The sequence below is a fragment of the Giraffa tippelskirchi genome, chromosome 8 (assembly GCF_054371585.1).
Source record: "Giraffa tippelskirchi isolate mGirTip1 chromosome 8, T2T-mGirTip1v1.2.pri, whole genome shotgun sequence".
Lineage (NCBI taxonomy): Eukaryota > Metazoa > Chordata > Mammalia > Artiodactyla > Giraffidae > Giraffa > Giraffa tippelskirchi.
Window position 1 is genome coordinate 51,788,813 of NC_137282.1, and position 25,320 is coordinate 51,814,132.

General features: G+C 40.7%; 1 long non-coding RNA gene across 1 annotated transcript in view; it reads left to right on the plus strand.

Annotated features, from left to right (window-relative positions):
- Positions 1 to 999: 999 nt before the first annotated feature.
- Positions 1,000 to 25,320, plus strand: part of LOC145516621 (uncharacterized) — a 267,563-nt gene continuing 243,242 nt past the window's right edge. Inside the window, exon 1 of the long non-coding RNA XR_014061555.1 lies at positions 1,000 to 2,690. This is a non-coding gene — a long non-coding RNA (uncharacterized LOC145516621). The remainder of the gene's footprint in view (positions 2,691 to 25,320) is intronic.

A 25,320-nucleotide genomic window follows, 5' to 3' on the forward strand; every position in this document is an offset into this window, starting at 1 on the left:
GCCCGCCAGAGCCGGAAAGGGGCAAACTCGGCTCCAGAGAGGGCACCCCCTACCAAACTGCAAACAGGCTCCCAGTTTTTTAAGCAAAGACTGCCTGAGATCCCGGAGGGTCGACAGCAGCCGGGAGGGTCGCAGCCAGAGACCAGCTCCCCAGAACCGACACAAAGCACACCGGAGCCGGGCGCGCCCGTAAACCGAGGCGGGGACCAGGGAGGTGATAAGCCGCACCGCCCCAACAGGGGACAGCGCCCTCGCCAAACTCCTGGCCGCCTGGGCAGCTCCGACCGGGAACGGCACAAGCCGCGGGCGAAACCGAGTCTGCGCCTTTGTGGAGTAACCGGGAGCCTGAACCTGAGCGGCTTAGTCCTGGGAAGTGCACGCAGCTCAGGGCCCGCTCCCCGGCCGAGTAACCTGAAGCCTGAGCAGGGTAGACGGGGAAAGCACACACGCCGTGAGCGGGGGCGAACCCAGTGCGGCCGAGACACTGCGAGCTTACCACACACACGCCAGAATTGCAGTGTTCCTTCCTCCCCACAGCACTATTGAACAAGCGAACCTAAAGAGATCACCTCCACCGCTTTGATGCAGGGCGGAAATTAGATACTGAAGAGATCTCCAAACAGAAGCCAAATAAACAGAGGGAAGTGCTTTGGAAGGGACAGGCCAACAGATTAAGATCCCTGTAGCTAATACCGACTGCATTAAAAAGGACCTACAGATCTTGAAAAGTATAAGCAGGAATAAGGATCTATCTAAAACTGAGCAGATCCCACACTGCTCACAACAGCTCCAGAGAAAGTCCGGGATATATATATTTTTTACTATTATTATTTTTTTTAATTTTTTTTTAATTAAAAAAATTTTTTTTCTCTTCTTTCCTTTTTCTTCAAGTCCTCTATTACACCTTTAAGTTTCATTTTCATAACCCACTATTAACTTGCAAAAAAAAAAAAAAAACCCTATTTTTGAAGCAAACTACATACATATATCTTATACCTTTTGTGTTTTTTTTTTTTAATGTTTTTTTCCTGTTCTACATTTTTTTACTGTTTCTTTTTTACTGTTTTACTGTTTTTTTTTCTTTTTACACTGTTCCCTTTTTTCTTTTTTTTTTAGATTGTAAGTTTTATAAGAGTCTAACCTCTACTCTAGATTTTTAATCTGTGTTTTACATATTTGATATCAACTTTGTACATTTAAGAACCCAATCTTTAGGACCCATTTTTACTCAGGAGTGTGATCACTGGCCTGATCACTCTGTCCCCCTATTGATGCTCTTTCTTCTCCCCCAGGGAACCTCTATCTCCCACCCTCCTCCTTCTCTTCTCAACCCAATTCTGTGAATCTCTGAGGGTGTTCTGGGTACCGGAGAACACTTCAGGAACAGGATACTGCCCAGATCTCTCTCTCCCCTCTTAATTCCTCCCTTTCTACTCATGCTCACCTCTGTTACCTTCCTCCCCCCTCTCTATGTATCTCTGTGAATCACTCTGAGGGTTCCAAACTGTGGAAAGCACAGAGGGAAGTGCTTACTGGCTAGATTGCTCTCTCCACATTTGAATTCCCCTCTTCCCCTCCTGGTCACTACAACCCACCCCCCCCACCTCATCTCTCCATGTAACTCAGTGAACCTTTCTGGGTATCCCTCACTGTGGAGAATCTTTTCACCATTAACCTAAAAGTTTTATTATTGAGGCTGTATGGAAGGAGAAGTCTTGAGGCTACTGCAAGAATAAGACTGAAAGCCAGGGGAAACATTAATTAATAAGAGACCATCCAATAGCCTCCATAAATTCACTGAAACCAAGCTCCACCCAAGAGATAATAAGTTCCAGAGCAAGACATACCACGCAAATTCTCCAGCAACGCAGGAACATAGACCTGAGCATCAATATACAGGCTGCCCAGAGGCACACCAAATCCATAGACATCTCAAAAATTAATACTGGTCACTCCATTACACTCAAGAGAGCAGAAATCCAGCTCCACCCACCAGAACACCGACACAAGCTCCCCCAACCAGGAAACCTTGACAAGCCACCTGTCCAACCCCAACCGCAGTGAGGAACCTCCACAACAAAGAGGAACTTCATACTACCAGAATACAGAAGGGCCACGCCTAACACAGCAATCTAAACAAGATGAAAAGGCAGAGAAATACTCAGCAAGTAAAGGAAAATGAGAAATGCCCACAAAGCCAAACAAAAGAGGAGGAGATAGGGAATCTATCCGAAAAAGAATTTAGAATAAGGATAATAAAAATGATCCAAAATCTTGAAAGCAAAATGGAGTTACAGATAAATAGCCTGGAGACAAAGATTGAGAAGATGCAAGAAATGTTTATCAAGGACTTAGAAGAAATAAAAAGGAATCAATATAGAATGAATAATGAAATAAAGGAGATAAAAGACACTCTGGAGGGAACCAACAGTAGAATAACGGAGGCAGAAGATAGGATAAGTGAGGTAGAAGATAGAATGATGGAAATAAACGAAGCAGAGAGGAAAAAAGAAAAAAGAATCAAAAGAAATGAGGAAAACCTCCGGGACCTCTGGGACAATATGAAACGCCCCAACATTCGAATCATAGGAGTCCCAGAAGAAGAAGATAAAAGGAAAGGCCATGAAAAAATACTCGAGGAGATAATAGTTGAGAATTTCCCTAAATTGAGGAAAGAAATAGTCACAGAAGTCCAAGAAACCCAGAGAGTTCCAAACAGGATAAACCCAAGGCGAAACACCCCAAGACACATATTAATCAAATTAACAAAGATCAAACACAAAGAACAAATATTAAAAGCAGCAAGGGAAAAACAACAAATAACACACAAGGGGATCCCCATAAGGATAACAGCTGATCTTTCAATAGAAACCCTTCAGGCTAGAAGGGAATGGCAGGACATACTTAAAGTAATGAAAGAGAATAATCTACAACCCAGATTACTGTACCCAGCAAGGATCTCATTCAGATATGAAGGAGAATTCAAAAGCTTTACAGACAAGCAAGAGCTGAGGGAATTCAGCACCACCAAACCAGCTCTCCAGCAAATGCTAAAGGATCTTCTCTAAACAGGAAACACAGAAAGGATGTTTCAACACGAACTCAAAACAACAAAGTAAATGGCAACGGGATCATACTTATCAATAATTACCTTAAATGTAAATGGGTTGAATGCCCCAACCAAAAGGCAAAGGGTTGCTGAATGGATACAAAAACAAGACCCCTATATATGCTGTCTACAAGAGACCCACCTCAAAACTAGGGACACACACAGGCTGAAAGTGAAAGGGTGGAAAAACATATTCCATGCAAACGGAGACCAAAAGAAAGCAGGAGTCGCAATACTCATTTCAGATAAAATAGACTTTAAAATAAAGGATGTGAAAAGGGACAAAGAAGGACACTACATAAAGATCAAAGGATCAATTCAAGAAGAAGACGTAACAATCATAAATATATATGCACCCAACATAGGAGCACCACAATATATAAGGCAAATACTAACAAGTATGAAAGGGGAAATTAACAATAACACAATAATAGTGGGAGACTTTAATACTCCACTCACGCATATGGATAGATCAACTAAACAGAAAATTAACAAGGAAACACAAACTTTAAATGATACAATAGACAAATTAGATTTAATTGATATTTACAGGAGTTTCCACCCCAAAACAATCAATTTTACCTTTTTCTCAAGTGCACATGGAACTTTCTCCAGGATAGATCACATCCTGGGCCATAAATCTAGCCTTGGTAAATTCAAAAAAATTGAAATCATCCCAGCCATCTTCTCTGACCACAATGCAGTAAGATTAGACCTCAATTACAGGAAAAAAACTATTAAAAGTTCCAACATATGGAGGCTAAACAACACGCTTCTGAATAACCAACAAATCACAGAAGAAATCAAAAAAGAAATAAAATTATGCATAGAAACGAATGAAAATGAAAACACAACAACCCAAAACCTATGGGACACTGTAAAAGCAATACTAAGGGGAAGGTTCATAGCAATACAGGCGTACCTCAAGAAACAAGAAAAAAATCAAATAAATCAACTAACTCTACACCTAAAGCAACTAGAGAAGGAAGAAATGAAAAACCCCAGGGTCAGTAGAAGGAAAGAAATCTTAAAAATTAGGGCAGAAATAAATGCAAAAGAAACAAAAGAGACCATAGCAAAAATCAACAAAACTAAAAGCTGGTTTTTCGAGAAGATAAACAAAATTGATAAGCCATTAGCCAGACTCATCAAGAAACAAAGGGAGAAGAATCAGATCAACAAAATTAGAAATGAAAATGGAGAGATCACAACAGATTCCACAGAAATACAAAGGATCATAAGAGACTACTACCAACAGCTATATGCCAATAAAATGGACAACTTGGAAGAAATGGACAAATTCTTAGAAAAGTATAACTTTCCAAAACTGAACCAGGAAGAAATAGAAGATCTTAACAGACCCATCACAAGCACGGAAATCGAAAGTGTAATCAGAAATCTTCCAGCAAACAAAAGCCCAGGACCAGACGGCTTCACAGCGGAATTCTACCAAAAATTTAGAGAAGAGCTAACACCTATCCTGCTCAAACTCTTCCAGAAAATTGCAGAAGATGGTAAACTTCCAAACTCATTCTATGAGGCCACCATCACCCTAATTCCAAAACTAGACAAAGATGTCACAAAAAAGGAAAACTACAGGCCAATATCACTGATGAACATAGATGCAAAAATCCTTAATAAAATTCTAGCAAACAGAATCCAACATCATATTAAAAAGATCATACATCATGACCAAGTGGGCTTTATCCCAGGAATGCAAGGTTTTTTTAACATCCGCAAATCAATCAATGTAATACACCACATTAACAAATTGAAAGAAAAAAACCATATGGTTATCTCAATAGATGCAGAAAAAGCCTTTGACAAAATTCAGCATCCATTTATGATTAAAACCCTCCAGAAAGCAGGAATAGAAGGAACATATCTCAACATAATAAAAGCTATATATGACAAACCCACAGCAAACATTATCCTCAATGGTGAAAAATTGAAAGCATTTCCCCTAAAGTCAGGAACAAGGCAAGGATGCCCACTTTCACCACTACTATTCAACATAGTTTTGGAAGTTTTGGCCACAGCAATCAGAGCTGAAAAAGAAATAAAAGGAATACAGATAGGAAAAGAAGAAGTAAAACTCTCACTGTTTGCAGATGACATGATCCTCTACATAGAAAACCCTAAAGACTCTACTAGAAAATTACTAGAGTTGATCAATGAATATAGTAAAGTTGCAGGATATAAAATTAACACACAGAAATCCCTTGCATTCCTATACTCCAATAATGAGAAAACAGAAAGAGAAATTAAGGAAACAATACCATTCACCATTGCATCAAAAAGAATAAAATACTTAGGAATATATCTACCTAAAGAAACAAAAGACTTATATATAGAAAACTATAAAACACTGATGAAAGAAATCAAAGAGGACACAAACAGATGGAGAAATATACCGTGTTCATGGATTGGAAGAATTAATATAGTGAAAATGAGTATTCTACCCAAAGCAATCTACAGATTCAATGCAATCCCTATCAAGCTACCAATGGTATTTTTCACAGAACTAGAACAAATCATCTCACAATTTGTATGGAAATATAAGAAACCTCGAATAGCCAAAGCAATCTTGAGGAAGAAGAATGGAACTGGAGGAATCAACCTGCCTGACTTCAGACTCTACTACAAAGCCACAGTCATCAAGACAGTATGGTACTGGCACAAAGATAGAAATATAGATCAATGGAACAAAATAGAAAGCCCAGAGATAAACCCACGCACATATGGACACCTTATCTTCGACAAAGGAGGCCAGAATATACAATGGAGAAAAGACAATCTCTTTAACAAGTGGTGCTGGGAAAACTGGTCAACCACTTGTAAAAGAATGAAACTAGAACACTTCCTAACACCGTACACAAAAATAAACTCAAAATGGATTAAAGATCTAAACGTAAGACCAGAAACAATAAAACTCCTAGAGGAAAACATAGGCAAAACACTCTCCGACATAAATCACAGCAGGATCCTCCATGACCCACCTCCCAGAATATTGGAAATAAAAGCAAAAATAAACAAATGGGACCTAATTAAAATTAAAAGCTTTTGCACAACAAAGGAAACTATAAACAAGGTGAAAAGACAGCCTTCAGAATGGGAGAAAATAATAGCAAATGAAGCAACAGACAAACAATTAATCTCAAAAATATACAAGCAACTTCTGCAGCTGAATTCCCGAAAAATAAATGACCCAATCAAAAAATGGGCCAAAGAACTAAACAGACATTTCTCCAAAGAAGACATACAGATGGCTAACAAACACATGAAAAGATGCTCAACATCACTCATTATTAGAGAAATGCAAATCAAAACCACAATGAGGTATCATTTCACACCAGTCAGAATGGCTGCTATCCAAAAGTCTACAAGCAATAAATGCTGGAGAGGGTGTGGAGAAAAGGGAACCCTCTTACACTGTTGGTGGGAATGCAAACTAGTACAGCCACTATGGAGAACAGTGTGGAGATTCCTTAAAAAACTGGGAATAGAACTGCCATATGACCCAGCAATCCCACTGCTGGGCATATACACCGAGGAAACCAGAATTGAAAGAGACGCGTGTACCCCAATGTTCATCGCAGCACTGTTTACAATAGCCAGGACATGGAAGCAACCTAGATGTCCATCAGCAGATGAATGGATAAGGAAGCTGTGGTACATATACACAATGGAATATTACTCAGCCATTAAAAAAAATACATTTGAACCGGTTCTACTGAGATGGATGAAACTGGAGCCCATTATACAGAGTGAAGTAAGCCAGAAAGAAAAACAACAATACAGTATACTAATGCATATATATGGAATCTGAAAGATGGTAACGATAACCCTATATGCGGGACAGAATGAGAGACACAGATGCATGGAACAATTTTATGGACTCTGAGGGAGAAGGTGAGGGTGGGCCGTTCTGGGAGAATGGCATTGAGACATGTGTATTGTCATATGTGAAACAGAGCACCATTCCATGTTCGATGCATGTGACAAGGGCTCGGGGCCGGGGCAGTGGGATGATCCAGAGGGATGGGAGGGGGAGGGAGGTGGGTGGGGGGTTCGGGAAGGGGAACACATGTAAACCCATGGCTGATTCTTGTCAATGTATGGCAAAAACTATTACAATATTGTAAAGTAATTAGCCCCCAAGTAAAATAAATAAATTTAAAAAAAAAAAAAAAAAAAAAGAAAACAAAGAAGCATGAGTCCTGCCAGAGATTTGCTTCCTTACTTTCACCCTGTGGATTGGCAGACAGAGCTTTCTTCTCAGTTAGCATAGGCACATGCACTCTCCAGGGGTGAACTTGACTTTATGCTGGGAATGGATTTTCCCTGTTATTAACCTTTTCAAACTTTCCAACATTGAAATTAAATGCTCCTTTCTGAGATTTCATTATAAGGGGGTGTAGTTTTTGACCTATTCAAGGTAAGTATTCTCTTCCGTTTGCCTGGAGCTTGTGCACTGCCCTGTCACCTAGCAAGTTCCAACAAAAGCCCTGGAGAAAACAGAGGATAGAGCTGCAATGAGAAGTGAGCCTTTTCTTCCTTTTTTGGAGCACGCAGACAATATTCTTCTCAATTAATAACCACCTACTGGCTGGTTATCCTTCTGAGTGATTTTGGCTGCATCACACTCTCTTTGAAGCACATTAGAGCAGCACCCCCATGTGAGAATGATAATTTGCCTTCTGAAAACTCCACTTGGTACGTCTTTTTAAAAATCTGAATAAAAGAATGAAAGTGAATTAAGTGGAATTAAGTTAGAAACTAGATCTTTTGTGATACAATGTAGGGCTGTTCAGTGCAGGAAAATATTGATTATGACATGTCTCTCGTAGGGAAGAAAGATTTATCAATTCTACAGTCATGAGGGAGCTTAAATCCTGAAGGGATGATTTTTCAGTTCACCTAAAGGGAGTGTGATGCACCAGGAAGAAATAATTTTGGTGAAAATTTTATCCGGTAAATAGCAGGGTAACACCCTACTGTTTTTTCACCCCATCATGACCACCTTTTCCAATTCCAAATAATTTCAAGTGACAGATGATCTGAAGCCATGTTTTAGCAGCAAAATGGTCCCAACTTGCTTTTGAATCCATTCAGAAGCTTGTGATCTTTGAGGCTAACTGTCTGCATTGAGGGAGAACATAATTTATATCTCATAGAGTTGTTGAGAGACAAAGAGAGAAATTTCTGTAGGGAAGCTCCTTATAAAGCACTACAGAAATATGTGCATTGTTGTTCTACTTCTCTCTCACTTTCAGATATGAGCAAAAGTTGCCACAAATGTTTAAAGAAAACATAATTTAAGCCAACCATAATTTAAGCCAAAACTAAGTCAATTTGTGATCTGAATGACCTGGGTGCAAAAAACTTGCCTGCAGGGGAAGATGATCAGGTTAAATGTTATAACGCAGATCCGGGGTAATGCGGAAATCAGAGAAGGTGAAAACCACAGTGATTTGAAGAAGAGATTCTAAAAACTTGGGGGAACATAAAGCCAGAGGGAGTGTGAATAAGTAAGTGAAAGAAGAATCTTGGTAAAAGAGCTGGACCTGGTGAAATACCAGGGAGGGCTGGTGGCAGACACCCCAAAGATAAACTCTCTCTGCTTCCAGTTAGTTGTAGAGTAGGAAATGGCAATCCACTCTAGTATTCTTTCCTGGGAAATTCCATGGACCGAGGAGCCCAGCAGGCTATAGTCCATATGTTCACAAAGAGTCAGACAGGACTGAGCAGCTGAGAACCAGTTAGTTTGTTTCAGGACCTTCTCTTCTACCTGCTATTGGTTGAATTATGTCCCCTCCCCACATCACTTCTCACAAAGATATTGAAGTTCTAAGCTCTAGTACTTCAAGTGACATTTGGAAATAGGATCTTTGTAGATAATCAAGTAAAGGTGACATCACCGGAGTGGGCTGTAATCCAATATGACTGATGTCTTTATAGAAAGGAGAAATTTGGACACAGAGACACAGGTGTGGAGGAAATATGATAGAAAGATACAGGGATATGAACATCCACAAGCCAAGGGATACTTGAGGTTAACAGCAACTAGGGTGGGGACATGGGATAGATTCTCTTTCACAGCACTCAGAGGGAATCAACCCTGTTAAAACCTTGTGTAGGCAAAATACGTTAACTGCCATTTCAGTAAACCAAGGATACTGCAGCCATAACATCCCCAGCCCCTGAAGTTGCCCCAATGATGCACCTGGAGGTGACTCAGGATGGAGAAAAACAGAATACTGGCTCTCGATAGTTAAGCTGCATGTTTAAGAAATAACTTCAATGAGCCCAAAATGTTGCATCTTCCCACACACAGAAAAGCACTAAAAACATTAGCTTGAGATATCTGTCTTTTTATGTGTGTGTGTGATTAGTAGGAATCTTTTGATGTTCAACTATATATAGGATTTTTCCTAGCAAAAACTCCTGGGTATTCTTGCTTCCTCCTTACCTCTTTGAAACAGTACCTCAGAGCTACCTGTGCTACAGTCCTCAGCAAGTTCACTGAATAAAACATAATTCTCAACTTTTAGGTTGTGCTTTTTTTTTTTTTTTTCCAGCTAACACTTGATTTCTGATTTTTAGTCTTCAGAACCAGGGGACTATAAATATTTATTGTTAAAGCCACCTAGGGCTTCCCAGGTGGCTTAGTGATAAAATAATCTGCCTGCCAATGCAGTAGTTGCAGAGGATGCCAGTTCAATCCCCAGGTCAGGAAGATCCCCTGGAGGAGAATATGGCAATCCACTCCAGTATTCCTGCCTGGGAAATCCCATGGACAGAGGAGACTGGCAGGCTACAGACCATAAGGTCACAAAGATTCGGACACGGACACAACTGAGTGGCTGAGCACAAAGCCACCCAGTTTTGTTGCTTTATTGTGGAAACTGCAAGAGACTAATATCCTAGTTTCCCTGAGAGGTAAATATTATTTAGCTATTTGTCTGCTACTTTCATTGACTGTCTGTTTCTACAGGGATGTAAGCTACACAGGGCTAAGGGCTTTGTTTGTCTCTATCACAGTACCTTTTCATACTGTTCATGGGGTTCTCAAGGCAAGAGCACTGAAGTGGTTGGCCATTCCCACCTCCAGGGGGCCACGTTTTGTCAGAACTCTCAACCATGAGGTGTCAGTCTTGGGTGGCCCTACATGGCATGGCTCATAATTTCATCGAGTTAGACATGCCATGTAGGGCCACCCAAGACGTTGCCCCTGCGACAGTCCACTGCTGACCTGTAACTCCTCGGGAGACACCCAAACACAGTTCTGTCTCAGTCTCTGTGGGGTCTTTGGCTCCTGGTGCGCACAAGGTTTGTTTGAGCCCTCTGAGCATCTCTGGCAGGTATGGGGTTTGATTCTAAATGCGTTTTTGCCCCTCCTAATATCGTGCTGGGGCTTCTCCTTTGCTGTTGGACGTGGGGTATCTCCTCACAGTTGCTCCAGCGCAGCACAGCCACTGCTCCAGCGCCTACCGTCCTGCTAGGGATTCTCTGCCCTTGGACGTGGGGTATTTTTGAACTGTGGTGTTGGAGGAGAAGGGGATGATGAGGATGAGATGGTTGGATGACATCACCGACTCAATGGACATGAGTTTGAGTAAACTCCGGGAGTTGGTGATGGACAGGGAGGCCTGGTGTGCTGCAGTCCATGGGATTGCAAAGAGTTAGACATGACTGAGCAACTGAACTGAGCTGAACTGACCACAGTACCTAGAACCATACAATACAATCACATTTGTTGAGTGAATTTTTACTGCTGGGCTCAGCATGACTAGTGAAATGGAAGAGACAGTGAGCTCTGGTTTGACTGAATCAAAAAACACAAAGCTGATGTGTGATTTTCTTCATCTTAATGTTAAGCACAGCTTTGCTCTGGAAAATGACCTCCAATCAGCAAATAAGTGCTCCATCACTCAGTTATGTCCAACTCTTTGTGGCCCCATGGGCCAGGCTCCTCTGTCCTTGAGATGCTCCAAGCAAGAATACTGGAGGGCGTTGCCATGCCCACCTCCAGGGCATCTTACTGACCCAGGGGTTGAATCTGCTTCTCTTATGTCTTCTGCACTGGCAGGCAGATTTTTTACCACTGGCCCCAACTAGGAATCCCAATATATTGCTATTAAAATGAAAAGTGAGAGTGAAGTCACTTAGTCGTGTCCAACTCTTTGCAACCCCATGGACTGTAGCCCACAAGGCTCCTCCATCCATGGAATTCTCCAGGCAAGAATATCGGAGTTGGTTGCCATGCCCTCCTCCAGGGATCGAACCCAGGTCTCCCACATTGCAGGCAGATGCTTTTACCATCTGAGCCACCAGGGAAGCCCAATATATTGCTATAGACAATGATTTATATATATATGTGATATATATATAGAAATATGCATATTTTACATATGTGATATATTTATATAAGTTCAGTTCAGTAGCTCAGTCGTGTCCGACTCTTTGTGACCCCCATGGACAGCAGCACATCAGGCTTCCCTGTTCATTACCAACTCCCGGAGCTTGGTCAGACTGATGTCCATAGAGTCGGTGATTGCTGGAGTCCAGCTCCAGCAGCCAGGGAATCGGCCTGAAGGGACGAGCGGTGTCAGCGGAGAATGATGCAGCCTCTGACTCAAAGTGTGGAACTGCATGTTTATTTCAAGCATCAGGTTTTCTTTTATACTTTTACAAAAGCATTAGATCAGAGGTTTGACATCTTCGGTTTCCCCTCACCCAAATTTACTGTCTCCATAAATCATTGTTGTCCTTCAAAGTTCCCTCTTAAGCATCCTTGTGATTACATTGTAACTCATGTTTGTCTCTGGGCTGTATACCACATTCCTCAGTTTATTTCTTATCTTTCTAAATCCTGCTATCCCTTAGTAACTTAAGCTCATTATCTCCTAAAAAGGCTTTGAGCTATTAGTATCTCTAAAATTCCTAGTCTCTATAAGCTATAGTAAAATATGCCAACACTACAACATACCTTAAACTTTTAGCTTCTAACTATTCTTAGTTATTCCTAAACCCTAAACTCAGCAAACTTCTTTTGCCATAAACATTTCTCTCACAAGCAGGTCTCAATAACAATCTTTCCCATGGCCTCCAGCTGCGGCCTATGTGCTCATCCTGGAACATTCTTTGTAAGGGTCCTTGAACAAATGTCAATAGTTAACTTTATGGATTATAACATTCTTTCCAGCCAACTCAACCGAAGGAAGGAAAGGACAAGTCAAAATCACAAGACCTAACTCCTTCATCCCGGGACCGTGCCTGTGGGATGAGGAGAGGGGATTGGGGCCGTGCCTCCATTTTGTCAGTAATGCCTAACTCGGCTCCCAACAGGTGATGCCATCCAATCATCTCATCCTCTGTCCTCCCCTTCTCCTGCCTTCAATCTTCCCCAGCATCAGGGTCTTTTCAAGTGAGTCAGTTCTGTGCATCAGGGAGCCAAAGTACTGGGGCTTCAGCTTCAGCATCAGTCCTTCCAATGAAGATTCAGGACTGATTTCCTTTAGTATTGACTGGTTTGATCTCCTTGCTGTCCAAGGGACTCTCAAGAGTCTTCTCCAACACCACAGTTCAAAAGCATCAATTCTTCTGCACCGAGCCTTCTTTAAAGCCCAACTCTCACATCCATACATGACTACTGGAAAAACCATAGCTTTGACTAGATGGACTTTTTTCACCAAAGTAATGTCTCTGCTTTTTAATACACCATCTAGGTTTGTCATAGCTTTTCTTCCTAGGAGCAAGAGTCTTTCAATTTAATGGCAGCATTCACCATCCACAGTGTTGTTGGAGCCCAAGAAAATAGTCTGTCACTGTTTCCATTGCTTCGCCATCTATTTGCCATGAAGTGATGGGACCTGATGCCATGATCTTCATTTTTTGAATGCTGAATTTTAAGTCAGGATTTTCACTCTCCTCTTTCACGTTCATCAAGAGGCTCTTTAGTTCCTCTTCATTTTCTGCCATAAGGGTGGTGTCATCTGTGTATCTGAGGTTATTGATATTTCACCTGGTAATATTGATTCCAGCTTTTGCTTCATCCAAACAGGCATTTTTCATGATATACTCTGCATATAAGTTAAATAATCATGTGACAATATACAGTCTTGATGTACTACTCCTTTCCCAATCTTGAACCGGTCAGTTGTTTCATGTCCGGTTCTAACTGTTAATTCCTGACCTGCATACAGGTTTCACAGGAGGCAGGTAAGGTGGTCTGATATTCCCACCTCTTTAAGAATTTTCCAGTTTGTTGTGATATACACAGTCAAAGGCTTTAGTGTAGTCAATGAAGCAGAAGTAGTTGTTTTTCTGGAATTCTCTTGCTTTTTCTATTTTCCAACAGATGTTGGCAATTTGATTTCTGGTTCCTCTGCCTTTTGTAAATCCAACTTGTACATCTGGAAGTTCTCAGTGCACATACTGTTGAAGCCTAGATTGAAAGATTTTGAACATGACCTTAGTAGCATGTGAAATGAATGCAGTTGTGTGGTAGTTTGAACATTCTTTGGCATTGTCCTTCTTTGGGATTGGAATGAAAACTGACTTTTTCTAGTCCCAGTTGTTTTCCAAATTTGCCGGCACATTGAGTGGACCACTTTAACAGCGTCATCTTTAGGATTTGAAATGGCCTATTACTCTACAAAGCACATCTTAGATTTCTGTTATAATCTTATAGAATTATGATGCATTTAACATAGTCTAACAGAATATAGAAAAAAGAAGAGTCACACTTCTTTTCTTTTAACCACTGGTGACTAGTAATTGATAAATACATGAGGCATAGTGAATAAAATCTGTTAAGGGACAGACACACAGAATTATGTTTCTTGAGGCTAGAGAGCAAGTAGGTACCTCTGAATAGTTTAGAAGTTGGAAGAACATGAGGAAGCATTTATTTTTCCTATTTTTAAAAAGTAATACACACAAGGGAATTTTATTTGCAGAATCTCACAGCTTCACTCTTCACTGCAGGATAAATTAAACAGTAAGAGAAGTTAAATGATGATTAAAAAATGGCATGGCAGGATTTAAACCCGCAGATTAAAGATGAAACATTTTGCCAAGGACTATCAGGTGAGACATCTGCTACTGTACATGAAAGAAGCTGTGGAGTGCAAGATCTTTTATAGAAAGTGCTTGTTCTAGATAAGAATTTTGGTTTTGCTTAGTAAACAAAATAATTAGTGAAGATTACGGGAATGCACCCTGAAGTTTCTTGGTTGATAATATTTACTTGGCATGACTTTCAGTAGAAATAAAAGCTTATCAGTGTAACCATGCATGGTTTTTAAATCAGCGACTGTTATTTTATCTTACCCAGTTGAACTTAGTGATGGTTTGCCTGTGTCTCAAAACTACTTAAGTTAATTACCATCAAATTTATTGGCACTGGATCTTATGACTTGGCATAGCTTCATAACCACCCGGGCAAGAGAGTTAAAGTAATTAAACAAGGAGCACATTAGATGAGGGTGACTCTAAAGTCTTGGTAGCTTACACTAGCAAAGTAAAACCTAAGCCAGAGCCAGTGTACTTGAATTTGAGAAAATGAAAGTTAAAACAACATATCACAATCAACCAGGCTTTCCCAGATTAGACACCCACTTAACCTACAGCCAATGAAATAATGTCCTTGCTTTGCTTTCACATCTCAGTAAAATCCTCTTCCTTAACTCCTGTTGGTGGAGTGCTTTCAATCACCTCTGGTTTAGTGTTGCCTTATCGGAATCCATGCATGCTCAGAGAAACTCGAAAATGTTAATGTGCCTCAGTTTATCTTTTAAAACAAGCCAGAAGGAAATGGGATCTTTGTTTTGAGTGGCTCCTTAAACTGTTTAATTCCTTCCTAAGATATCTTGCCTAGGTTCTTTTCAATTCATTTATAGCTCAGTGATGAGCTTTGGAAGCATGAGGTGAGGTAAAAAGAAAACAAAAACACAAATATAAAACTTTAAAGTAAAAGTCTATCTCATTGTGTTGCAAGTTGAGTTATAATGAATAATTTTATCATGTCTGTCTGAGCCCAAGTTATCCTCTGTATATAAAGAAAATAACCCTTCTTCCAAAGGCTATTGTAAGGACTTCCTGAGATGATTTAGCAAGGAAAGTGCTAAGTACAGCCTGATGATTATTACTATTGACACTGAATGTATTTCCTTATATCTTATATGAATACTTGGTAAGATATTGCATAGAGATAGCTTACAAAAATCGAAGGGATCCCCGGTCTGGATTCCCCTTCCTATTCATCCTTATTCTCACAAAGCTTCACTTTTCAGAAAGACTATCAGCTGAAGGCAGGAGAGAGAGCACTTGCTGTACAGAATATTTGGTGATAAGCTTGATCCTGGGAAGCAGAGTGCATAACTTCCCAGGGTGATAGATTTTCCCCTTAGATATCTAATGCAGATGAAAGATGTGAGAAATGCTTGTCCGGCTTAAATCTTTCAATATGAGAAGGCCTCAGAGTATGACTTATTTCCATTGGGCAGCTGGAATAAATTACACTACACAAATTGGCTTTTGAAATGCCCATCTTCTCCGGTGATAGAATGTGAAGAGCAGAGTCAGTCTGAGCCCTTTCATTTTGGACAATCTCTCCTCTCTTTTGGATCCTGCAATAAAAATATACAGAACCTATTTTTAGGATCAGGAGGGAAATACAGAAGATCAAAAGTTGATGCTAGAGCCTGCTGTTTTTCTCTCACCCATATATGAGTTGAAAAATATTAGTTTTCCTCTGAAAACTTTGTGGTAGTTTCACAATCTGTCATCCTAGAATCAGACTGAAGTATTGGCCGACTGGAAGGAAAAATATTTTCAATCATTTAAAAAAATTAATTCTATGACTGTATTGATCCATTAGTTTGATGTCCATTAATATTCATTGAGCATCTTCCCAAGGCAGTCTGTGTTCTAGATGTCAAAGGTACAAGTGTGAAAAAAGAAGTAAGCTTCCATTTTCCTGTTCTCTCACTACTGCTCCTTCTGATTCTCTTTTCCTGCATCCATCTGCTCTCACTGACTTAGATGTTAGAAGATCCCACAGCTCAGTCCTCAGACCTCCTCTGTTCATCTCTACTCATCCCTAGGTCAGGCATCACTGGCAAATTTCTTTTTCTGTAAAAGTCAAGATAGTGAATATTTTAGGCTTTTACAGGCCACACAGACTCTGTCACAACTTCTCAATTCTGCTGTTGTAGCACAAGTGTCCACAGACAATACATGAAGGTCTGAATGGGCCTGTGTTCCAGCAAAGTGTTTTTACAAAAACAAAGAAGTGTCTTGATTTGACCACAAGCCGGAGTTTGTGGATCTTAATCTAGGTAACCTCAAACCAGTGACTTTTAACATCCTTTAAATTCTCCTGATTTATCCACGGATTTCCTCAGCCTGGTCATGTACAGTCACCTGCCCATTTGATATCTCTGTTAATCTATTTCATGAATAGGACTCTCAAACCTAACATTTTCGGGACAGAACTTCTGATGCCCTCTTCCCTCTCCAAACCTAGGCTCCTCATCTCCAGGGTTCCTTATTTCAGTAAGTGGGATCTTTGTCCATCTAGTTGCCAAAACCCCAAACCTTGGAGCCATTTTCCACTCCTACTTTTCCTTATATCCCTTTATCAATTTATCAGTGATGTCACTGATTCTGCCTTTAAAATAGATCCCACATCTGACTGCTTTTCATGGGTCTTGCTCCTATCATTCTATTTCAGGCCATAATCCCATCTTGCTTGAATTCCTACAGTGGTTTTGTGAGGGATCTCCTTTCTCTACCATTAACCTAATCCCCAGCCAGTAAAAAATATACAATTTTTATATATGTAATAGGGCTTCCTATTATCGTTGGAAGAAAACCCAATATCTTTATCATGGTCTTCAATGGATCATCTTGTTTGTTCCATGAGATCTTCTCTACTTATACTACTCTTCTCCTTGCTTCTTGCTCTCACACCATGCTGGACTTCTTTCTATGCCTTCAGCTGATGGAGTCTGCTCCTGTCTTAGTTTTCCATCTACAGAAAAATTCTACCTCCAGGTAATTCACATATACGTCTGCTTCCTCAGTGAGGTTTTCTCTGGCACCTCACTTTGTATGAAATAATAATCTCATCATTTTCTCTCATATTACTTAATCAATTTCTTAAGAACTTCTGGTCCATATGCATTTATTTTTTTTCCTTCCCTGTTAGAATGCAAGCTTTGCAAATTCAGGGACTTTATCATTTTGTTAACTGTGGTGTTCCTCTTTCTAGAGCAGATTGTGGCACAAAATACATGCTTAATAAATATTTATTGACTGAAGAGTTAAATGAATGAATGAGGAAAAGAAGACACACTGCTTTTCTTCATAAAGCTGACAGTCCAGTTAATGATTCAAATGGGAAGATCCACAATGAGAATAGAGTAGAAATGTTATGGGAATATTAGGAATAGAATGGGAATATTACTCAGCCACTAAAAGAATGAAAATGAGTGATTTGCGGAGACATGGATGGACCTAGAGTCTACCATACAGAGTTCAGTAAATCAGAAAGAGAAAAAAAATCATATATTAAAGCATATATGTGAAATCCAAAAAAATGGTGCAGATAAACCTATTTGCAAAGAACCAAAAAGGGATACAAGCATAGAGAATAAGCATATGAACACCAAGGGGGGAAAGAGGGGTGGAGTGGGGTGAATTGAGAGATTGGGACTGACATATATACACTACTATGTCTAAAACAGACACAACAGATGAGAACCTAATGTACTGCACAAGGAACTCTACTGATTGCTCTGTGATGACTGAAATGCAAAGGGAATCCACAAAAAAGTGGATATATGTATACATATAATTGATTCACTTTGCTGTACAGCAGAAACTAACATGGAGATTCACAGATGACGTAACACAGATGACACAGTGGTAAAAATCCACCTGTCAACGGACGAGACGGGGGTTTGATCCCTGGGTTGGGAAGATCTCCTAGAGGGCAAAATGGCAACCCACTCCAGTTTTCTTGTCTGGAAAATCTTGTGAACAGAGGAGCTTGGCGGGCTACATTCCATGGGGTTGCAAAGAGTCAGACACAACTGAGCAACTGAGCACACACACACACACAGAAACTAACATAGGATTGAAAGTTATGGCCAACCTAGATAGCATGTTTAAAAGCAGAGACATTACTTTGCCAACAAAAGTCCGTCTAGTCAAGGCTATGGTTTTTCCAGTGGTCATATATGGATGTGAGAGTTGGACAGTGAAGAAGGCTGAGCGCCGCAGAATTGATGCTTTTGAACTGTGGTGTTGGAGAAGACTCTTGAGAGTCCTTTGGACTGCAAGGAGATCCAATCAATCCATCCTAAAAGAGATCAATCCTGGGTGTTCATTGGAAGGTCTGATGTTGAAGCTGAAGCTCCAATACTTTGGCCACCTCATGCGAAGGGTTGACTCATTGGAAAAGACCCTAATGCTGGGTAGGATTGGGGGTGGGAGGAGAAGGGGACGACAGAGGATGAGATGGTTGGATGGCATCACCGACTCGATGAACATGGGTTTGGGTAGACTCCGGGAGTTGGTGATGGACAGAGAGGCCTGGCGTGCTGCAATTCATGGGGTCGCGGAGAGTCGGACACGACTGAGCGACTGAACTGAAACTGAACTGAACACTCCAATAAAAATTTTTAAAAAGAATGGAATAGGGAACTATAGGGCTCCATTTTTCTCCTAGATTATACCTGCTGGAACAATTTTTTTCAGAGAAAGTGATATCTCAATTGAGACCACAATGATGAAGAGCTGTTAACTACCTCATCCAAGGCATGGACCTCTGGGTGTGCTGGAACTGAAAGAGGCTAGGGAAGCTGAGCCAACTGAAAGACTGAATGTAAATTTTTTCTTGCTTCCCTTTTACCTGCATTAATAGTATGTACATTTTTACTAATTTTAAGCTGAATAAGTTCTTTAACTGATTCATAATTTTGTAATCTGATCATTGGCTTGCAATTGTTCCTGCCAATACAATAGTTGTGGAATTGGCGACAATTATATTTGTCTGAACTTCCTGCTGGTAAGGCAGTGGGCAGTTACATTTTTAAGGGGGAAATCCTGTCTTTTTTATGGTAATGTCCCAGGGCTGTGATTCCAATGTGCCCACTACCTTTATACTTTGCCTGCATCTTAACAAATTGGTCTGTCCTGAGGTTATGCAGCTTTCTTGAATTGTCATAGCAACATCGCAATAATATAAAAGAAAACTACTCTTTTAAGGAAACCACGATTAATAAAATTAAGCCATTATTCTTTCTCCTGCTTTGCCAGAAATGCAATTTCATCACACTTTTCAGTTGCAAAACATATACCCCAAGGTTTATCTTCAATTTAGATGTGCCAATGCTTTCAGTGTGTCTACATTTTCATTTTAAGCTACATGAAACCAGCAGAGATGGGATAAGTCATTTTCCTTCTTCCTGCTGGTTGTATCCTTTGGTACCCATTTGAAAGCTCAGAAAGAATTAATTAATGCGATACCTCACATTGACAAATACCACATAATGGCACCTGAAGTACAGCTGTGATCTTAATAATGCATTTACCACAATAGACAGAGGTACTTTCCAGTAATTTCAGAAACTGTTCAAGACAGGTATTCACAGCCAGGCTAGGCAAGCCCACACTACTTATTTTGAACACATAATATGAGGATTGTAAATTACATGAAGCCATTCAATTTTACTTCTGACCTGCTGATAGGATATGGAAAATGCTTCATGGTTGATCTTTGGAAAATAGTCACTTTTCTAGAAAAGTGATGTCAACTCCTATGTTAGTAACATGGATCCCAAACTAATCTCTGAAGAAAGAAAACTATTTGGTATGGAATGAGGAAGAAGGTGTAAGACCTAAGATGCTGAAATTAGTAGAAAATAAACCGGGATTTGAAAATACGGATTTTTCCAAATCATTCCATATCGATTAATTTAAAGATAGAATTCCACATATTTTAGATAACACTTCCACTCCTCACTTCATTTATAATCAATGTCATGAACTGAATTGTCTCCTTAAAATTCACATATTGAAGCCTTAACTGCCAATGCGATTGTATTTGGTAATGAGATTATAAGGAAGTAATTAAGGTTAAATGAGGGCTTCCCAGGTAGTGCTAGTGGTAAAGAACCTGCCTACCAATGCGGGAAACTAAGAGACACAGGTATGGTCCCTGGGTGTGGAAGATCCCCTGGAGGAGGGATCAGTATTCTTGCCTGGAGAATCCTATGGACCGAGGAGCCTGGCGGCTAGAGTCTACAGGGTCGCAAAGAGTTGGACACGACCGGGCGGCTGAATTGAACTGAGTGAGGTCACAGAATTGAGGCCCTGATCCAATAGAACTGGTGTCCTCTTGTGAAGAGAAAGAGAAACACATCTCTTCCCATGTGTGCGTAGGGAAAAAGCTGTATGAGACCCAGTGAGAAGATGCTATCTATAAGCTGAGAAGAGAGAGCTCATCTAAAACTAGTCCTGCAACACCTTGATCTTGTACTTTCAGGTCCAAGAAGTAAAATGAGAGAAAATAAATATCTGTTGTTTAAGCTGCCCAGTCTGTGGGGTTATGTTATGGAGCCTGAGTGGACTAAGACAGTGGTGCTGGGGATTCAGAACACATGTAGAATATGAGTTTTACCCTCAAAGATCCCATATCATAGATTTAATATGCTTACAGTATTTCAAGAGTTGTTGTTGTTGTTCTGTTGCTCAGTTGTGTCCAACACTTTGTGACCCCATAAACAGCAGCACATCAGACTTCTCTGTCCTTCACGATCTCCTGGAGCTTGCTCCAACTCATGTCCATTGAGTTGGTGATACCATCCAACCATCTCATCCTCTGTCACCCTCTTCTCTTGCCGTCAATCTTTCCCAGCATCAGGGTCTTTTCCAATGAGTCTCCTTTTCACATCAGGTGGCCAAAGTATTGGATGGAACTTCAACTTCAGCATCAATCCTTCTGATGAATATTGAGGGTTGATTTCCTTTAGGGTTGACTGGTTTAATCTCCTTGCTGTCCAAGGGATACTCAAGAGTCTTCTCCAGCACCACAGCTCAAAAGCATCAATTCTTTAGAGCTCAGCCTTTTGGGGGGATTCCCTGGTGGCTAAGACAGTAAAGAATTCACCTGCAATATGAGACGTCTGGGTTTGATCCCTGGATTGGAAAGATCCCCTGGAGGAGGGCAAGACAACCCACAGTATTCTTGCCTGGAGAATACCCATGGACAGAGGAGTCTGGAGGGCTACAGTCCATGGGGACGCAAAGAGTCGGACATGACTGAGTGACTAAGCACAAAGTGTGCCATTAATTGTATACACTAAACGTGCAGGTTTTTGTATATCAGTTATACTTCAATAAAACTGTTAGAAATATGGAGTACCAGGTTTTTTCTATATATTTTATCTCTCTAATCCAAATAATTACAATTGAAATCTCTGACTGGTCCCTTCTGAACATTGCAAGGTACACTGAGTTGACAACACATGTGTGTCAATGGGTAGATGAACATACAACTGTATTCTAGCTGTCATTAGCCTGTTATAAATGAGTCCCGGGTGAGGTGGGACTTCTGATGGGGATTTATCAGTCAGGGTCCTGTTAGGACTGAGTAATCACATCAGTAATTTTAACAAAGATATTTATATATGTATGGAGAAAACCATAATATGAAAAGATACATGTACTCCAATAGCAGTACTATTTACAATGGCCAGGACATAGAAACAAACTAAACATCCTTTGACAGAAGAATGGATAAAGAATTATGGTATATATAGATATATGTATATATATATATATAATGGAATGCTACTAAATCATAATAAAGAATTAAATAATGCCATTTGTTGTGACATGGATGGACCTAGAGTTTGTCATACTGAGTAAAGTCAGACAGAGACAGACAAATATCATATGATATCCTTATATGTGGAATCTAAAAATATATGAATGCACCTATTTACAAAACAGAAATAGAGTCACATATGTAGAAAACAAAGTTATGATTACCAAGGAGGAAAAGGGAGAAGGATAAATTGGGAGATTGGGATTGACATGTACACTCTACTATGTGTTAAATATATAGCTAATTATATAACACAGGGAACTCTGCTTAATGCTCTGAAGTGACGTGTGTGTGTGTGTGTGTGTGTGTGTGTGTGTGTGTGTGCGCGCTCAGTCATGTCTAACCCTTTGTGACCCCATGGACTATAACCTGCCAGGCTCCTCGGTCCATGGGATTTTCCAGGCAAGAACACTGGAACGAGTTGCCATTTCTTATTCCAGTAATGACCTATATGGGAATAAAATCTTAAAAAAAAGAGTACATATTTGTATATGCATAACTTATCCACCTTGTTGCACAGCAGAAACTAACTCAACATTGTAAATCAACTCTACTTCAACAAAATTTTTAAAAAAGAGTTAACTAAGTACAGGAATTATTGGGAAAAAATCCCACTAATGTATCAGAGTAGCAACTGCAGGAAATGAAGACCACCACTACGGTTTAAGAATCAAAGGAAGAGATTGGACTTATTAAAACTTAGATTCTTAGAGGATCCTTAGATCCTTAGAGGAGTGGTCCCTTTGGGTGGGGACCCAGACTCCTGATGGGGAAATTGACTGGTTGGTGTTTACCGTGTCCCTGAGGGCACTGAGCCTGGTATTGAAGGTGCTGGGAAAACTGAAAACTGGAACCAACCTGAGTACCAGAATGATGTGCTCCTGCCATAGTGAAGGTTGTTTGACTGTTGCTCATGGAAGCAGGAGTCACACGGGAGGGGACAGCGCTCCCTTCTGCTCCTCAAGCCTTGTGGTCTCCTTTGGCAGAATCCATCAGGGAGCAACAAGTGAGGTAGATGTGCGGTTTACAGAGTCCTGGTTCTGTCTACGGCCATATCACCCTGAATGCGCCCGGTCTCACCTGATCTCGGAAGCTAAGCAGGGTCAAGCCTGATTAGTACTTGGATGGGAGAGTTCTGCTTCTGCATTACAAAATGGGCTATAGAAGAGCTGGTTCGTAGTTGAGACACTACCTTAGTAACTGTCTAGTGAAGGGGACTCATGAAACATAGGAATGACGTTCAAAAGGCACTGGCAAGCACAGATATGACACACATCCGTGACAAAGGGATAAGCTGTCCGAAAGCCCATGCCTCTGCTCCATGGGAGGAGGGTAGATGTTCTCAGCATCAGTCAGCAAATACCGTGTTGAGCGGAGATGCTGGCTAGAAGCTGAAGGACAGACAGTGATGGCAAACAGAGACACCTGACAACAAAGGAGGAGGTGGGAATAGAAAATTTAGCTTTGCTGAGTATGCTGTGTGTAGTCAGAAAGCCTGCTTATTTTGGTAACCACTGGAAGTAACAGAGGGGGGAGAAAGACACCTGCCAAGTGCTCTATTGCATCCCCTAGGTCATGTTATTTAATCATCAGGATGATGTTCTATTTTGTAAAAGAGGAAAGAATGTCTTAAAGAAATGAATTAACTTTATTTTTTTTAAATTGGGCTTTCCTGATAGTTCAGTTGGTAAAGAATCCACTTGCAATGCAGGAGATCCCAGTTCGATTCCTGGGTCGGGAAGATCCACTGGAGAAGGGATAGGCTACCCACTCGAGCATTCTTGGGCTTCCCTTGTGGCTCAGCTGGTAAAGAATCTGCCTGCAATGCGGGAGACCTGGGTTCGATTCCTGGGTTGGTAAGATCCCCTGGAGAAGGGAAAGGCTACCCACTCCAGTATTCTGGCCTAGAGAATACAAATTTTAATTTTATTGGAGTACAGTTGCTTCACAACATTGTGTGTTTCTTCTGTACAGCAAAGTAAATCAGCTATATGTATACATCCCCACCCCCGCTTTTTGGATTTCCATTTAGGTCACCACAGAGCATGGACAGAGTTCCCTGAGTTATACAGTAGGTGCCCACTAGTTGTCTATTGTGTATACACAATGTCCATAGTGTATATGTTTCAATCCCAGTCTCCCAATTTCTCTAACCACCCCCCCACCCCGCCACTTTCCCCCGTTGAGGTCCATACAATTGTTTTCTGTGTCTGTATCTCTGTTTTGCAAATGAGATCACCCATACCATTTTTCTAGAGTCCTTATATATGTGTTAATATAATATATGTATTTGTTTTTTTCTTTCTGACTTCATTCTCTATGACAATCTCTGGGTCTATCCATATCTCTGCAAATGGGCCAATTTCAGAACTGAATTAACTTGATCTGAATCCATCATGAACTAAACTGTGGAGCAAGAATTTGATTCCACACTTGTCTGGATTTAAATATTTGCCAAGCATTATCATGAGGCCTCACTGTGTAAGTCACAAAGCGTAAATAATCTATTAGGTAGCACATGCTGAAAACAATAGTCTTAAAACACCACCACGGCCATGACTCTACCTTCTCCTATTCCTCCCACTCTCACAGAGGGGAGGGATCCTGGTATGTTATCAATGGCAAAAACTGAACAGGAAAAATAAAAACTCCATCATCCAGGGAACAGAGGAGTTTCTCCCATTTTATTTCTATGTCCACAGATATGAGCTTCTTGACTGGAGGAGTGAAATGATATAAATCTGTGTGCACACTTAGTCGCTCCATCATGTCCAACTCTTGCGACCCCATAAACTGTAGCCTGCCAGGCTCCTCTGTCCATGGGATTCTCCAGGTAAGAATACCAGAGTGGGTTGCCATTTCCTTCTCCAGGGAATCTTCCCGACCCAGGGATCGAACCCAAGCCTCCTGCATTGCAGTCAGACTCTTTACCGACTGAGCTAAGAGGGAAGAAATCTAGGAGTCCTGTAGGAGATAACTGTATTGGGGACATTTTGGGGAGGAGGAGGGAGAGAAAGAATCTAGTGTGTGTGCGTGTGTGTGCACGCGCATGTGCGCACGCTTGCTCAGTAGTGTTTGACTCTTTATAACCACTGGACTGTAGCCCAGGCTCCTATACCTATGAAATTTTCCAGGCAATATTACTGGAATGAGTTGCCATTTCCTACTCCAGAGGATCTTCTTGACCCAGAGACAGAACCCACATCTTCTGCATTGGCAGGCAGATTCTTTACCTCTGTGTCACCTGGGAAGCCCCAAATAGCCAGCATCTTCTCTTACTTTTTTTTCTTTAATTGGTAATAACAGG